The 18,826-nt window shown below is 41.9% G+C and overlaps 1 protein-coding gene across 1 annotated transcript in view; it reads right to left on the bottom strand.

Moving 5' to 3' along the window:
- The window catches only part of EIF4B (eukaryotic translation initiation factor 4B), a gene marked incomplete at its 3' end in the record, with an annotated part of 91,943 nt that overhangs the window by 9,177 nt on the left and 63,940 nt on the right, over positions 1-18,826 (bottom strand).

Below are 18,826 nucleotides of genomic sequence, written 5' to 3'. Positions count from 1 at the left end.
TTCCCAAACCTTCCCTTCCCTTCCCAAACCTTCCCTTCCCAAACCTTCCCAAACCTTCCCAACCCTTTCCTTCCCAAACCTTCCCAAACCTTCCATTCCCAAACCTTCCCTTCCCAAACCTTCTCTTCCCAAACCTTCTCTTCCCAAGCTATCACTGACTTTTCCTTTGCCTTTGCCTTTGTCTTTTCCCCTTTTTTTCCTTTTCCTTTTTTCTTCTTTTTCCTTTTCCTTTTTCTTCTTTTTCATTTTCGTTTTCCTTTGCTGTTTCATTTGCCTTTTCCTTTTCCTTTTTTCCTTATTTTCCTTTTTCTTTTTTCCTTATTTTCCTTTTCCTTTTTTCTTCTCTTTCCTTTTCCTTTTTTCTTCTTGTTCCTTTTCCTTTTTTTCTTTTTCCTTTTCCTTTGCCTCTTCTTTTTCCTTTTCCTTTTCCCCTTATTTTCCTTTTACTTTTTTCTTCTTTATTCTTTTCCTTTTTTCTACTTTTTCCTTTTCCTTTTCCCCTTATTTTCCTTTTTCTTTTTTCTTCTTTATTCTTTTCCTTTTTTCTACTTTTTCCTTTTCCTTTGCCTTTTCATTTTCCTTTTCTTTCCCTTTCCCTTTCCTTTTTCCCTTTCTCTTTCTCTTTCCCTTTCCCTTTCCCTTTCCCTTTCCCTTTCCCTTTCTCTTTCCCTTTCCCTTTCCCTTTCCCTTTCCCTTTCCCTTTCCTTTTCCCTTTCCCTTTCCCTTTTTCTTTCCTCTGCTCTCCTTTTTTCACTTTCCTCACAAATCACTCCTTTCAATCCCCTTTTTTTGGTCCCCCACCCCTGCCTTTTCTCTGAGTTTTATGGTGATGTCAGAGACCTCTCTGGTGTGGGTGATAATCATGCTTTACAAGTGCTCCCCAACGAGCCTCTGGTTCTTAATTAAGCCATTATTGTTTCTAGCTGGTTGACCTGGGCTCTGGAGATCACTGTTTTGCAGAAATCTCCAGCCTCTTCACCAGTGTGATACTTCCTCTTTATCCACCCCCTTTCATCTGAACACTGGAAGACAAGCTGAGTTTTGTCTGTTCATTTGGCAGATGGTTAGATTCAGATCTTACAGGAACATAGTGCTAGAAATGGAGCGTGTGTGCATGTCTGTGTTTGTGTGTGGTGGAGAAAAATCCCAGATCATTTTCTTCCTCTGTGGCCTTACAACTGCTAGCAGTTTCACACAATCTCTTGTAGGTAGCAGGAATAAAAATCTGCCTTCCCCCTTCTCTTTTTAATTTCTCCCCCAGGTCTGTGCTGCATATACCAGCAGTGTGGTCTAGGCCAATGCTGAACATTTGTGCCTTGGACAATAGCACAGCCTGGCCTGACTATTATCAGCTGCTGTTTTCTGGTTAGCTTTCCTTTTATTCAAGTGCACAATGCAAGCCTTTATCACCCTTCAGTCACAGTGACTCTTGAGGAATACATCTGGTTTTCTCTTTCAGCAGCTCTGAAAAGGTCAGTCTGTTCATTTCTTATTCGCAGGACACCACATTTTTTTCTGAGCTGGAAAGACAGGCCTACACCTTTTCATTCCGTCTCGTACATAATTAGACATGGTGTCGCTCTAGAAACCTACCCTTGAAATCCTCCTGAGTAACTCTTTCAGAGACAGAGGAGACACAGCAAGGGAGCAAGCAAGTGGGGGGACCACTTCCATCCAGTCTTAAATCTCTTTGTGTGGTCACAAAAGCCCTTCCCCAGCACTGCCAGCCTGGCTTTTTCCTCTTCTTCTTCTTCTTCTCCCTCTCTTTTTCTTTCCCTCACCCCCTCTTTCCCTTCCTAATGCTGGCAATCGTTTTATGAACACACTGTGCATGGTAGAGGCTCTCACAGAAAAAAAGTCCTCGGATTATTTGAGCAAGAAAGGTTGCAATCACTTTCTCTTCTGCGGCATCCTACATTCTTCAGGCAGGCTGTAACACAATAACAAGTGCGCCCAAGAGGACAGAGCTTGTAGCAGCTGGTGTCTGACAAATTATCTCACTGCAGACAGGCAAATGGCAACTTGAGCTCCAGCCATCCAAAGGATGTGTGTTTTGGTTTCTCTCTCCATGCTGGGTAGGTTGGGCCAAATCTTCTTGGGGTGGAAATGATTGCCATGTCCTTGGAGCCAGAGGGTTTCACCTCTGCAGGAGATCATTTTCCCTTCCCAGATGCTGTTTGTGCAATTCAGTGAGAGAAGTATCAGGCAAGGCTGTCACAACTGGCTGGGCGATGGCAGCTTCTGCTGCCTCTGTGCTCAGAAGCAAAACAGTCTGAGAACTTGGACAGCCCCGCACTTCTCCTGAGGAGTGACTGCCAATATCACCTGATTTTCTTTGTGCCCATGCTATTTTTACATGTATTCATGGTGATGTGGTTGCAATCCATCAGTGCAGCTTCCCCAGGATGAAATCCTCTTCTTTTTTGTCCTTTGCAAACATCACAGGAGTTGTGTACTTAGCACAGGGCTTTTTCCCGAGCAGGGGCAATCCTGACAAGTTGAAATCTCACAACAGTAAGTATGAATCTCTAGAAATCACAGTCACCAGTTTTTGGGTTCTTTTGCTGTTAGAAATTTCTGCCTCCAAGCCGGATGTAGATATGCCTCATGTCCAAAGCACCACCAGTTTACTGTAGTGCTCAATGGAAGCTGGCAGAGCAGAAGGGGGGAAATGCACACTGGGAGGGAAGCATCAAAGTGCATGGTGCAGGTGAGTGCAGAGACATCCCATTTCTACCCTAGCAATTCCAGGGAGCTGGACTCCTAAGTCCTTTCCTGCCCAGCTCAGCCCAGACAGATTGCCTTGTCCAAAGGAGTTCACAGCACAGTGAAAGGCGAAAAATAAGCTTAAAAGAGGAAAATTAATTTGTTACCACACCACACTACTCCATGAGCTAGTTGTGAGACTAGGACAAGAACCTTCTCCTTCTGCATCTATTTATTGAGTCACTGGACCACATATTCTCTAATGGACAGTCCCCCTAGTTAGCTTTGCATAGAGGACTTGATGTACTATTCCAGTATGGCATCTGTGTTTAAATATACACCTTTCTTATTTAAGTGAGTTTTGGGTTTTAAAACAAGGGATGGGATAAAGACAGAGGGGAATTTAGCTTCTGGTATTAAATGTCTGATTGGTTTAGAGCTATACATATTTTATGTATATATATTTAAAATTAAAGCCTTCTGAGACTTTTCATGATTTACAGTCCTTTAGCAGTGAATAATGGCTTTAGGACACAGAAGGAACATTTGAAATCTTTATTAAATTTTCTATATGATAGCTTCTCCTACTAACACAGTCAGACTTTGGGGTTTATCACAGTTTCTATCTATTTTCAGGGATTTAGAACAATGAGGTCTTAAAACCTGCCCACAGCTAAAATATATTTTTGGTCTTATCACACCAGGCTTACAGTAAATTGGAATAGAAATTAGAAAAGTGCAAGAGCAGTTATGTCACTTCTGGTTACCTCTTGTAGAATGTCATAAAAGTTCAGAGTCTTGGCCTGCTGTAAAAGATAATGTTCCTTTCATCTCAGCATTGTATATCTGACAATTTATGTTTTTTTCATGATGCTGAATTATCACTGCCTGCACATGAGAAACCACAACATGAAAAAAAGACCTGGAAAGCAAGTAATCACCCTCACCATGCCCTTCTGTCCTGAGTAAGGATGGAAGGTAGGTCTTCCTTGAAAAGACACCTCCCTCTTTAACATCTTATGACAGCAAGTCTCATAAGATTTACACAGAATATAAGCATCTAACTGTTTGCTGTGTGTTATTCTCTTATAACCACTGATTTCTATTGATTTGTGTTGATCTGTGTTTTCGGGATAAAGTAAGCCATGGCAATTCCCTGTTACAGAATACAAAACTACACAAACCCTTTTTTCCCCTCTTTTTTTTCCCTCTCTTTTATTTTTGTTTTTGTTTGTTTGTTTTTGTTGTTGGTTTGGGTTTTTGTTTGGAGGTTTTGGTGGTCATTCTTGCTGGTTTTGTTATTATTGTTGTTTTTGTTATTTTGATCCAATGGAGATGCTGTCTCCAGGTGCAGCTGTAACAGAAATAACAATGAATGTAATAAATTACAAGTATGAGACATGCTAGTAGAAGCTGATTTAAGCAGCTATTTTAAAATAAATAGATTATCAATAGAATATTGATATACTAATTTAAACCTTTATTTAAAAATACCCACAAGATCTGTTCATGATTTTGCATTAGAATTGTTTTCAATTTGAAAGATGTTAAAGGATGTAATTAAAATTTCTGAAAAAAATTAGCTGTTTTTGTAGTGGTCAAAGATGTAAGACCAAAAAGAAGCATTCCCCTAAGGAGGGGTAGCTTTACTGTGGCTCTGATAGTCTCAGGACATAAGCAAAAGAAAGTTTATTGTTTCCGATTAACTTTTCTGTCAGAAATGATCTAACAAAGACATATCTGATTTGGCTCAGAGAAGTTGTTCTTAGCTTTGAAGTATTTCAAACATATAGAAAAGTTTGAAGAGTGGAAATCTCTACTTTTTTCCAACTGCACCTGGCTTGTCTATTTAAACATATGACTACAACTGGCTGGCTGATGGTTTCTACAGCAAGGTCAGTTTGATATTTCTGGAACAGTAATCAAAAAAACCTTCATTTCTTGGGTAATTTCCAGATTTTCATTTCAGCTGGAGATGAGTGACATCAAATCTACTGTAATTTCTTAGCAAATGTAAAGTTACAGCTTTCCACCATGTCTTCTACAAAGATGGATAAGATTATTCAGACATAGGCACTGTAGTTCAACACTAAACATGTGGCTTTCTGGCTTGGGAATTGGCTGAGCAAGCTCATTTGCAAGTGTGTAGCCACAGCTACAAAACAGAGGTGTGCATGCAGCACTTTCTGTGCTTTGGAGAACCCTCTCTTTCTGTGAGAAGCCTTGGAGAGCTTTTGAGCATCCTTGCTTCCAACATGTCTGCGTAGAAAAGGCAAAAAGTTCTCAGATGAGAAGTCAGAGCCTTGTCTTTGCCTCATTCTCTACATCCGTGTGTCTGTCTGAAAATGCAAAGGTAGGTATATGCATTTACATGTGCAGTGTGTAAATAGAACACCCATTGTCTATCTGGGCACGTTTCATCTTGAAATTTAGGCTGACTTCAAGCAGGGACAGTGAAATACTTCTTTTGCTGGAGGCCAAACTATCTTTTTGCTCCTGCTGTTGGTGGAATTCCCATTTGCACATCTCTCAATAAAGTCCAGAGTTATACTTTCCACCTCCTGCCTATTCCTTCCCTCAAAATAATGTGTGCATGGGCATGTGACATGAGGTTACAGGCTACATCCAGCACACCAGCTGTAAATCCCACAACCTGACATGACAGTTTTTTAGCTGTTTTCAAAGCTTTTTTCAAAAGGCTTTTCAGTTGTTTTACCTTATTTTTCTTTCCAGTCTACAAATCCTGGTGAGACTGATGCTGAAGTATTGTATTTTCTTATTTTTCCCCTCCAGAATTATTCATGTGTTACCATTGTAAATGCTGCTGGGTTGCTAATTAAATGCTGTTTAGAGCTAGAGATTATTAAGACTTCTTGCATAAGCACCAACAGTTTTCAAGTATGTTCATGATCAGATACATATCTTCAGAATCCAATTCAGAAGACATGGCAACAAAAGACTTATCTACAGAGTATTTTTGAATTATTCGTCATTCCATAAATGTGGAAAACAATCTCCTAGGTTTAGGGATATAATTTGTGTCCTCTTATTGGAATCATATATATGATTTAAAGTGTGTACCCACTGTTGAGCCTACTACCTACATAGATTTGGGTGGCCAGGTGAAGTTCAAAGTCCACATATGCATGAAGTTTTAGAAAAGGTACCCAGTTTGCTCTGTCCACCAAAAGCAGTGATGTTCAATATGCCACAAAACCACAGAACAACCTGACTAGTCTGTGGGAACACAATATATGGGGTCCAGTTCTGGCATGTCTTAGAGACCCTTTCACTGTTAAAATGAACAGGACAGCAGAGATTATACTTTGTACCGTAACATCAACAGTCTCCAAGTGTCTTTCTAGTGCTCCTCTGTTACCATACTCAGAATATGAATTAAGAATTTCACAGTGCTAGGGTCTTTTTTTTTTTTTTCTGAAAACCTCCATCTCCATAGCTGCATGGCTAAAGATGTTGAAATGAGCCCTAGCTGTCATGATCAGAGGAGGAAGGGCTCAGAAATTCAGGAAGTGAATCAGAGGGAGCCAATGTGTTTATTTCACTATAACTGAAGGCTCAGTTCATGACATTGTACCACAGTGGTGGCGTCTTCCACTCCTCCGTGCTGCTGTCATTCCTGTGCTGCATCTCACCACTAGATGAAATCCTAAACCTTTTCAGGGCAGGAGATACCTCTTGTGTACATATGTGTGTGGTGCCTAGCCAACAGGACCCCTGCAGAGAGCTCCAGCAGCACTGTTCTGGAGACGTTATTAGCAGCTTACTGTGAACATAAAGAACTCATCTCACCTTTAGAGACAGCTCGGATCATGTTTCTGGGCTCAAACACTCCTGAAACTCAAGGGTGTTGAAAATCCAAGCTCAACTACACATACAATGTGTTTTACACCTGGAAAATCCCAGACTGATGTTGAAGCATCTCTTCCCTTGCAAGTGTTTCTACAAGGTGCTGGTAACAATTCTACTGTCTTTGAAGACCTCAGCAAGCAGTGTTTGGAAACTCAGGGTGTGGGCTTTTTTGTGCTCTGATAGAATAAATTAAACACTTCTTGTTCCTTCTTTGCAGATCCCTACGTGTTAATCCAGCCATACTCTATCAGTCTGTGAGAGGGGCTACTCACTTTCTTAGCACTCGGCACTGTTTGTTTTCCTTATTCCTTGTTCCTATCAGAGGGCAAACACTATTGCTGTCACTTAGAAAAATGGGATTTTGCCTGCTGTGCTTGAGAAATCTTCAGCACCAGTCTGATTGTATAGGTTCCAGGAACTCCTATTGTAAGGCTGATCTATAGCTGCAAAGGTTCACTGCTTTATTGCACCAGCATAAAATGGAAATGTTGTAACATTCCCATCTGTGAAGACTTGCCAAAACAGTTTAGTGTTTCAAAAGCTGCGTACTGAACGAAGACAAGATCTCGCTACAAGCTGTGGGAGCTGGGAGAGTTTATGAAGCAGTAAGTATGGGCTAAGGGAGAGATCAGACCAGTGATAGTTTACTGGCCTTGCAATTCTTTTAAGAGGCACTAATGGTAGCGGACTGCTACAGCTGAAGTAGACCCAGACTCATTTAAGGCAGTAGCATGAAATTGGTTGCAATAAAATTATGCATTAAATGTGCATTATGTTTAATAAGACTGTGTTGCACTCCCAGTGTTTACTCTGTGCCCATTGAGGCTGATCCAATTTTCTAAAGTTCTCCAATTGGTTCGCTATCAGGTTTTCAGCCAGAAGGTCAAATTTCACTTGCTATTAGTACGTGTCTCCATTACTTTGCTAAGGCATTTATGCTCCATATTCATTACCTCTTCTTCTTTTTTATCTATCTCCTGTATCTTGACTGCTCCAAAATGCTCCCTTTAGGTGGCATGTTTGACACAAATGAGATCAGTCTTTAGTAGATGTCAACTCAAGAACATCCACACATGTGAACGCACACTTGCACAAAGATGCAAAGAGAAAGAGCAGGGAAAACTGTTTCCAGACCCACATTGGAGGTAATTTTATGTTGTTTCACTCAAGGTGCATAACTGACCTCCACGAAATCATGGGTTTCAGATATGAAACTGGGAACATAAGTACAGAGGCTGGAATATATGTTTAGAACAGTGTGTGATCATGACTATACCAGACTGGGAGCTGGATTGTTTTAATCAGAGGCAATGATAGTTTTAGTGTTCCAAAGACACACTATTTCCCAACATCTCAGCAAACTCTGTCAGTACTGAGCTCAATGTGGGTAACACAGGTGAGGAACCAGCAGGCATACTTTCTTAGGGCTTTGTGTTTCTTCGTAAATGCTTTAGCAGGGAAAATACAAGCCTTCTTTTATTCTGTTCTCTTCTGTCAGGAGATCACATTGAGAGAATTCAGTGTGTATAACAAGTTCCAGCCAATAACATGACATTCATCACTCCAAAATGGACTGTCCCTGTTAGCAAAGCTTGCTGGATTGCCCAGAAGGAGCCATTGTCTGGGACACTCGGTACTCTGCCTTGGCAGTGAGGTCTATGCCTAGCCTTCAGCTTGACTAGGTAGGGAAAATGCAGTGGAGGCCCTAAAAAAGGTCTTGCCAAAGCCTCAGATGATGAAGCAATTGAATTAGCTAGCTGCAAGGTATGTCCACCCTGCCGTCACCCACTGCTCTGTCTCCAGACTGGTGTAGATGTACCCATGTTTGCTTTAAAGGTCTCTGCTGGCAGAGCTGCTAGCTATGCACATCCAAAACCTGCCCAAGGGTCTGTTGGGGAGCCTGCAGGGTGTGCTGGAGCGTGGGGGCCAGCCTAAATGCAATGCCTGAGCCACCACAGGAGCACAAAGTAGCACTGGTTACTTTTCACAGTGTATCTTCTCCAGAGGACGGCTGGATACCAACAGGACCATTCCACACCAGCTGGAGATCTCTCCTCACCTATGTGTCCAGAGGGGAGCCCTGCTAAAGGGAGCTGTTGCATCACCTCAAAACACATTGGAGCAAAGGCAGAGCACAGGGTACAGCCAACCTCCTCCACCACTTTTGTCTCCTTAGGTACAGCCAGTGTAAAAATTTGTGCTACCTCTGTACAGAGAGAGACACATTTTGGTGTCATTCTTCTGCAGACCATACAGTTATAACGTGGAAGCAGCAGCCTATAGGTGCAGGGGCATAATTTCCTGCTGGGGGAAATATTGATACTCTTTATTGAGCTTACAACACCTTATTTTCATAAGATATTGAGCATCTGACCTATTTTATAAAAGCACTTTGGGTGCTGTGAGGTGGATACCAAAACCTGTGGTCTCCCAAAGTCATTACTTTCAAAAATCCTCAGAGAAATTTTGCTACCAACCTCTAAAAAAGGGAATAAAGTGTTTCTTGAACACCATCTTTCTTTAGTCACATGTGAAGTTCCTGATAGAACTTTTACAAGGGGTTTTACACATGCAACTCTGGGCATCAGCCCTCCTGTAGTGCCATCAGTTGGGGTCCTGACTTCCTACTGGCAGGTGGGTAGGACCAAGAGGCTGAGCAGGAGATGTACCTGCCTCTGAGCTGCCTCAGCCTTTACAGTGTGTCTTCAGTCTATACGTGACACAAGCAAGCCCCAGTGCCTTCAGATGGCCCAGAATAACCTTTGGCAGAGGACTGGGGCAAACAGCTGAGGTAGCGGCTGCCTTAGTGAAATCCATATGCAGGCGTGACTCACAGCCCTAAATCTATGTGCTTCTAGTCTCCACCTGCTTTGCACTTGTTCTTTCATTTTTCTTCAACCACTGAGCAGTGGGCCTGTTCTGTCTGGGTGTCTGCCTGGGTGTCTGTCCAGGCTCTCATGCAGTATCCATCTTATCTCAGATGAGACATCACATTGCTGTAGAAGATAGTGCTGCTGTTAACTGGCTCCATCCATGTCCCAAAGGTCTCACCATGAAGGGATGGGGTCAGAGAGCCCCAAGGAAGAAAAGGGATAGCTATCACTTTGACTGCATGGAGAATCCTGGAGGAGACGCATTCTGTGGCACCTCTCAAGAGTCTTCCCACTATCAGGCAGTCAAAGGATTTTGACTTCACTCAGATTTCCTCAGTGGTCATTTTGTCTTGGACATACTTATTCTCCACTCAGAAGGATGTGTTCGCATACATGTGTAATTATTTTTCTTGGCTTTTCCTTTGGGATGCAGTTTTCTACTTTGTCTTAGCTGTTTGCATTTGCTACTGCCAACTTGAGGCTGAGGGGCTGAGGAAGGATTAAACTTCATTCATGTCTGCTAGTCAAAGACTTACAAAAAAAAGGTACAGTTTTTATTTTGGTAAATTAGATTAAATTGCTGAGAACAACAAAAGCAAACAGCCTCCCCTATCTGGTTTCCATCCATAGGAAAGAACAACCTAATCCTCTTTCCTCTGAAATCAGCAGACACAATCTCACTGAACCCAGTCTGCTTTGTGTCAGGCTATTAAAAATACTTCTTATTCTGGTGTTACATTTCATTATTATTATTTTTATGATTATTATTACAGTCTTGAGGTTTTTTCTTTCCTTTATCTTTTTCTGATTTGCTATGGCACCATTATGCTTTGCCAGAACACTGTGCTGTGGAACATGTTTGCATTATGATAGATGGTCCATGTTATTCTTTCCATGTCTTATATATTATTTCATAATTTGCATATAATTGGTAGGTCAGTGTAGTCATGAAAGCACAGTTGATATATATTTTTGAATAGAACTTCCTTACCAGTTGCTCACACACACACACACACACACACACACACATAAAGGTAAAAGGATATGGCCTCCTTCATATAAAATATAGATTTGGATCTTAATGATTTGTAGTTTGGGGCTTTTTTAAAAATAATATATATCATTTGCCACAATCATGCTAGTCAACCTTAAATTCTTCCATGGTCCTGTGCAAGACAAAGTGAACCTTAACTCCATGGAAAAAAATTTGTTGTGTCTTGCATGGAGCCTGACTTACTGTAGGAACCCACAATGTACCTCAGTGCAACCATCAAAGCAGAGGGAGTAAGACACCAAGACATACAGCCTTCAGTTCAAGGAACAATAAAGCCCTGTTTCAGCACAGCACAAGCACAGTCATTTCAACCTGAGTCAATGTGAGGCTGTAATCCAGGAAGGTACTTACACACATGCCTGCCTGTAAATAAATGCTTAATCCCATTGGAATCAACTGGGCCCCAGCTCAGTTTGAGCTTTCTTTGCTGTGCTGAACTTAAACGTACCCAGTGAAAGGAAGATTGCTTACAGCACCCTCATCTTTAACAAGCATGATGGAAAAAGTTTGCAGTGAAATCAGCAGGATTTCAGCTAATGTGATTAAATGCCCTTTGGAATCCAGACTTTTGCAAACCCAGGCCCATGGATGCTGTTCAAAGCCTGCTGAGGGAAGTGGGTGCTGGACCAGACCCTGAATGCAACTGCGTTTTCTCATACTTCTGCAACTTAAAAAAAAAAAAAAGACTGAAAAGATTTGAGAAGAAGAGAAAGGGTAATTAAGGGTGTGTTTTATTGCTTCACCACTTTTAAGAAAAACAGCTGATGAATGAAATAAATGAAGTGACAAGAAAGTAGCTGGTTCCAAAGTGATTATTTCTCTCCTCCAAACAACCTGCAGGCTTCTAGCTTTGGTTTCTGCTCTCCCCAGAACTAACCGAGATCAGCAAGCTGAGGATCATGTGAAGAGCAAGGATTATGCAGGAATAAGCTGTTCTCTCATTCCTTCCAGCCCTGCTCTTTCCTGTGTTCCCTGTTGAAATTTAAGGTTCCTTCTCTTTTGTGTTTGAAGGGGTTTGCCAGATTAAAACTAAATAGAAACTGGAGGACTAGATTTTTTCTGTGGCTTATACCCATATTTTCTATAAACCTCTGGCAAGCATTTGAAGAGTTCTCCAAACTGACATTGTACATAACATCCAAATCTAATTTGAACTGCATGGTGCAGCTTCAGCTTTCAATCACACAGCACTTCCTCTAAAACACTGTCTGCAGTTACATTTCCAAATTGGGACATTTTTGAAATTGCTCATCACACAGCTCCCTCAATAGACCAACATATGTTTCAGCAGAATCAACAGGCTGACAAACTCCAGGCCACTGAGAATTTTATGTATCAGGGAGTGCATGTTGCACATGAATCAAAGTGCATGTCACGCTTTGGGACTCGGTATGTGTACATCTAGAAACATTTGCCAGTGTGGTTATTAATTATTGAGATGCTGTAAACAAGTCACCCTTCCTCACACATCTTGTTTCAGCTCTATGAAGCAACAGAGAGCTCATGCCAAATGACATAGTGAACCCAGAAAGGCTCACCTGCTTTGCTCCAAGCACTGTGAATGATCTTCTTGTGCTTGATGGCACATGCTTGTTAAAATTAAGGATGTTGACAGTTTTTTCTGGAATTGACATGTAAAACACTTGGAGAAGCAGGAGTGGGGGTGGGAGGGTAAAGAAGATCATTCATCTACATGGTACAAAGGAGAGGAGTTCCGAAGGTCTGGGGATCTGTTCCCGCTTCCAGTTGAGGTTTGGTCCTGTAGCCTTTGCTCAGTGTCTCAGCAATGAGGACATTGCTTGTGACTGACCTCTGGGAAGTGCTCAGAGACAAAGGCCTATGGGCACTATAAAAAAAGCTATAAATAATAATAAATAAAAAGTTTCTTTCAGCTGATTAATACATGTTTTCCTTTATCTTTTACTACATCAGAAGTGCACGATTTAACCATTACACAAAAACACTGAGGTAAAAATTTGTTTTCAACATGGATTTGGAGAATGGTATGTTGTAAACAGGGAGCTGATGAAAGGAAGACCTGTGAACTGAAGAGTTTTTCTGAGATGGAAAACCATAGTTTCTCCATCACTGCTTGCAACAAAAACACATAGCAAATTGATTTTCTTCATGAAAGTCTTTCTTTTACCTTCAACTGGGGGTGAATTTTAAGGAGGAATTGCGGTTTTGTTTGCTTCCAGAGCAAGTGGCAAGGAGTAGGGATGGTGTGTTTTCATTTCACTTTCTTCTGGAAGGACATCTACAGAAGAGTTACTGATGTGTGTCACAGATGGGCCATCAAAGATTGTATCATGAAGAGCATCTCCTCTGCCAGACAGACCTGTCTGAATAGAGCTGAATGCCTTCATTTCCCACTAAAAAATGCTAAAAAATATATTTTTAATTTTTTTATAAAAGGGAGTATATTAGGAGAGAGAATTAACAGATGTACTTGATGGGCTGTGCTAACATCTGCAAAGATGCACACTGGCTTCAATTTAGAGGTGACTTTTACTCTCTTAGAGGGCAATAATGCTTGAACTGAGTTCTGAGTTTGCAACTGCTGAAAGTTCAAGAAGTTTGCTAGATTCGGGGATTTGTGTCTAGGTTGGAATTTGATTGGAATTTTGTTGTTATAATTTCTTTTCCTCTCTGTTGATGTGTGTTCCTTTTGCTACTTTAAAATACAGTGGTTCATCTAAGCTGAGGCCTCTAGTGGTCTAGTGGTTAGGGTGCAGGACTCTCACCGCTGCGACCCGGGTTCGATTCCCAGCCCCCCGGGCAGATGGAGCTCGTCAGCCCTGTAAGGCAATCCATCTAAGAGAAGGTCACTCTAAACAAACCTACGTCCTGGGGACCTCACTGCCACTGTCCAAGCTTGCTCGGCCCCGGCAGATGAACCTCAGGATTAAAGGGTGGGCTCAGTTCAGCGCACGCTGTGTCTCACCTAAAAAATCCACTGCGCAGGCTCGAAGGGTTAATGACCTTTCCCAAATCTTCGCTCGCGAAGACTGGCCATTATATCATCTAAGCTGGGTATCCAAATTGGTTTGGATTCTGTGGTGTCTTAACAAACTGTAACTATATTAGGAAGTAATTATTTTTATTAGGGCTGCAGGACTTCATATTCTAAGCATGCACACTGGTATCCACACACATGTAGAAGCAAATGTGGGGGGAAAAACACTTCACTGAGAGACTTGAGGACTGTATTCCTCCAGCTGTGCTGCTGTCATGCCATAGTACTTAGGAAACATCAGTTACCTCTCAGTGACTCAGTTTCCCTATCTGAAAATCACAATGCTTATATCTTTTTTCTACTATAGAAAGTTGAAAGTGATGCCATGGAAAAATTACTATAGAATAGTTACTATATATCTAACACATATAAACAGACAAAAAACTAGTGACACACCCCAAGACATTGCTTAACCTAGTGAAATGTATGCACCAACATGCCACGTTTGATATCTCTCAAACTTCTGCTCATCTGACTTTTGTTTCCAGAAATTGTCCTTCTGACTCTACCATGTAAAGGTGAAGAGAGAAAATTCCAGGAGTAGGGTTCATCCCATTGGATGAGTTCATCTTCCTGAGGTGTTTATCCAATGTTTCTTTTTGGTTAGGAAAACTTCTGAGCTATTTTTAAGAATGCCACCTCCTTCTCTTTGGGTAGGCTTCTCATGCTTGGCTTTTACTATTGTCCTGTTAGGTCAGCTATAGCAAAGCAGAGCAGGTCTTGCTGTTGGTATGGTGGAGATGGGTGTGAAGAAATATTTGCTAAGGCTGGAAAAGAGGGTGTCCATGAAAGCAAACACTTGCTATTTTCCATGTTCTCACTGGAGGAAGATAAGAGTGGCTTGGACTGTGTAGTTTGAGTCCTTGGGCTTTGGTCTGGGGAACCTGGCTGGAGTTTGGTTTACCCAGTGTTCCAGCTGGCATGACGTTTTAGCCACGCTACATGGGAATATATACCCAGCATGCAGTCCTTCATATAATGGATATAAATATGATTCTTGGAATTTACCAAACAATAGGCAAGAACAGTATTCCCAATAGGCTGGAGGGGAGCAGTTAAATATGAAGGAAACACCTGCAGAAGCGGGTATTCATTGTTTCCTTTTGATGTTTATCACTGTGCCTAAATCTGGAAAGAACAGGCTTCTGGCCTTCAAAAACAATTTCCTTCCTAGCCTTTATTGCTTGGAGAAATCTGCCCTGCTCCAGCATTCCTGTTTTGGAGACAGTGGAAATTATCTCTCTTGCCTGGGTGAAATTTCATCTCTGAGTCCTCTCAAGTCTCAGCACATAACTTTTATGGATCAGGTAATTTCAAATGAGAAGCTGTGGTGAGTGACACTTGTGAGGTACCTCTCATGGTGGCATAGGCCAAAACACTGGGACAGTATTGCAGCGTCGGCACCAGGAGGAAGGCATGGAGGTGGATGAAGACTGGGATCAGGATGAAGCTGCCATGTGAAGTTTTCCAGATCAGGGTCCTGACAGGTACAGTCCCATCCTTCAGCATTTCTTTAGCACTCTGACAGATGAAAACCACAAGGAAACAAAGGGACAGACCAATCCTCATGCATTTTTGATAAGTGGAAGGGCCTGAACCCTGCATGGTGCCAGGTCATGGGCAGGCCCTTCCTTTGCCTCATCACCTTTGGAGACAGAAAGCATGTCTCCAAAGCCAGCCGCTTCTGCAGGCCCCTAAATGTTCACACAGCTTCAGGAGTCCAGCTCTACCCCTTCTGGCCAGTCTCATTGCTGCTCTGCCTGCCTGAGATTTGTCTTCTCTTTATAGCACCTTTTATTATTCTTTTGACAGGCCTTGAATAATGACAATGAGGAGGCAGGGGCAGCCGTCCCATGCTCCCAGTGGTGCTGTTTAATTTTACAGTTGTTTTTTCTCAAACTGCCAGCTGGTCCTGACATTCTGCCTGTTTTCTCCCCCTTCAGGAGGAAGTTACTTCACTGACATTTAACTGGAGCAGCAAGTGCTGTTTGAGCTGCCTTCTCCTCCACTTCCAGAGGAGCTGTGCTTCCAGCTTTACCTTTGACTGTGCCCCACCGCTTCTCACCCAGTTCCTCTGCATTCACAGCAACCCAGATGTTTTTAGCTCCTCTTCCTTTCCCTTCCTTATCCAAAATATTTCTTCTTTCCATTTCTCTGCTTATCTTTCTTCAGACGTTAAAAACTCTGGAAAGAAAGACTTGATTGTCTTCTCCCTTATGTTGATAGAAACAGGAACAAGGCAGAAAATGCCTGTAAACAGGACAGGATATTTCAGCAAGGCTCTGCACATGGCTACAGTCCTCTCCCTTCTGAGCTTTCAGCCCCCACATGGTTCATTTTAGTTGCCCCAAACCACTGAAGATGACAACCATATGCACAGTGCACGGCTAACAGATCTCAACTTGCTCTGCCTACACTGCAAATTAGAGGATGAACTGTTGCTGTTGAGAGCATCCCATGGTCATTTTTGCCTTGCACTGTGACCCTCACAGAGATTTTGGCCACAGGGCTGTGTGCATACTTTCTTAATGGCTCACAGGCTTCACAAAGCGTGGGCAGTGCAAACCTGTGATTGCTTGCAATATTCTTTGTGGATATGCCCAAAGTGACAACTTCATCCAGACAAGAATCACAACAGCACATAGGTGTGGTAGTCAACCATCTCCCACCGGTCACCACAGAACACATGTGCCCCCAGGTCTTTAAAATTCCTCCCATGGTGGAAGGTTGTTGAGATGGCCAGGAGGGCACCAATCACACCCAGAAAACAAGAATGGCTATCTGAGAAGAGGGGATGTGTCTGGGAGGCAAGGGCAGAGAATCGTAGCTGGTGCATGTCAGGTGTGCGACAAATGCTTCGTTACTGCTATGGCTTTTCCATCAAGCCTTCTCTGCTGGCCCCCCACATCACCACTGGATAGTTGCTTCCAGTAACCAGAAGTGGGTTTATTGATAAATTGAAAGCAGAAGAAAGAAAGAAGCTCTCAGTCTCTTTCAAGATCATTATTGCTACAATGAATATGTATGCTATTTGTGTACTATAGTGAATTGGTGCAACACATTATATATTGGATATATTTCTCATTATGTGTTGGAATGTATTTTTTATGTAATATCCTTTTTTCTTTTCCCTTGTGTTCTGGCCCCAGTTACCACAGTGCACTGTGATGACAACAGGTTTACTGATGTCACCTTTCATTAACATAGTTTACCAGTCATCAGAAAGCACCAGCCAGAGCAGGTCAAAATGTGCCTCAGATCCCCAGGTTTATTTACACTAGCAGTATAAATCCATATAAGACAGCATGAGACTGTCATCTCATTCAGGCTGTTAAAACCACCTGAAAACTAAATCCATCTTCCTGCTGCTGTGGCAAATCAGTCTGAGAAGACTTCAAGGCTCCCTATCTTCAACAGGACACCAAGAATGTATTAATGCAGCTACATTTGAGTTTGCAATGCACAGCAAAGCAACCAGGGAAACACATGAAACTGTCACACCTGGAAGAACAGGTTGGTCAACAAGATTCTGTAAGTATTTTTGGATTGGTTCTAAATAATATGCAACTTCTTCCCAGCATTCGTCATGTCTACTCATGAAGTAAATACCAGCATCCAGCTGTGGCATTTGCACATGTTTATACAGCCAGCAGAATAGGAATTCTTGATAATTTCAACCTCTGGTATTTTTAAATACATACTTAGAATTGCCTGAATCTCTTCACATAGGCTGTGGCTCGCCAAAGCATCCTTTTCATGTTATTTATATCACAGTATCACCAAGAGACCCCCAACCACAGTTGATTCCCACTGAGTTCCCTAGATTTACTGTAAGAGAATCCAGCACCAAGACCTTCATCTAAGGACACAGCTGGGAAAGCTGCTGAGATGTACCTTGCTCCTGAAGCTCAATTTAACATTGGCCATGGAGCACTGACTTCCTCCTGAGCACTGAGATGGCAGAGGTTTCAATTTCCAAACGTTTTCCTTGGACCTTTACTTGTGTGATTTTTGTTGTACTGGAGCATTTGCCTTCCCTTCTCTCTGTATTTCTGACTCTTCTAAGAAGATTTTAAGTTATCAATCAATGCAGCCATGGCCGTGCTTTGCAGCCACATAGATCCAGAGCACTTTCTGAGGCCTTCTACATTTACAGAACTAAAATAAAATTCTTGGGATGCAATAATCTGAAGGGGAAGATGACATAGGTCAGTGGTTATTTTGCAAGCTTTTTATGTGGTCTGTCCTCAGCCAGATCCAGAGAGCCTGACTCACTTCTTATTATACATCAGTCTTCAGAAGATGAACTGTGTCTAGAGGAGGAAATCTTTTGACTCAGCTGAGGTCAATATTTTACTCAAGTATACTACTTGTGAAGAAAGTAGGGGTCATGCAGGTTACTATAAATTGTCTTGATATAGAGAGAGACTGGAACAGTGGTCAGGATTACGATCTTCTGATGTGAGCTGCCTAAAAATAACTCAACAGTTCTCATTTAACCTATTTCATCTGAAACTTGTTACCTAACTTGCCTTATTCTTTTTCAGCACTCTTCTGCATATATCTAATCTCCTCTACAGTGTTTCAGCAGACAAAGTCGCTCTCTTTCATTCCTACAGCTACTCCAGAAAACCTCCCAAATGGATATAGTCATGCTGACAGTGAACAGCTTTTGTTGGCTTAGCCCTCATCCTTTGAAGATGTGATGTAACAAGACTAACAGGGTAACTCTTCCTGTTGTTGTCTGTGCTCAGAAGTGACAACAGCACGCGGTCTGTAGGCTGGACAAAATCAAAGCCCAGTGGCCCAAAATTGTGCTAGCTGAAAACAACCAGCTGGACGAAGTCACATATTGTCAGGTGAGCACCATTTCTAAATTACACACGTGACATCCATCAGAAATATTTGTATGTCTTTATGCTGATGATTGGTTAAGTTTCTCTTTGCTTGTGACCACACTAACATTGGATCATCACTCTACCTACAGGAGGCCTAAAGGTTCTAGAAGGACCAACCTACTTTCATCTTTCACATTTTTGCACATTACAACAGTACTTCGTGCAAATTTTTGAGCAATTTTGTCTTAATTTTTTTTTAATTTCTGCTAACCCTTGTACCTTGCTCCTCCCTTGCCCACTCTTTTAGAACAAAATATGAGCCCTTTTATTCTCTCAGTTTTTCATGACCAGGGACACTTTTATGATTTTTTCACAATAGATATTACTTATTGTGTAAAAACTCTTTATTAGTCTAGATTAATCCACCAGTTAGGTAGTTTTAAGCAAGCCCCAGCTGGCCTCATAATGA

The sequence above is a fragment of the Lepidothrix coronata genome, unplaced genomic scaffold, assembly GCF_001604755.1.
Source record: "Lepidothrix coronata isolate B3197 unplaced genomic scaffold, Lepidothrix_coronata-1.0 Scaffold14, whole genome shotgun sequence".
NCBI lineage: Eukaryota > Metazoa > Chordata > Aves > Passeriformes > Pipridae > Lepidothrix > Lepidothrix coronata.
This window is presented reverse-complemented; position numbering and strand designations above follow the sequence as displayed.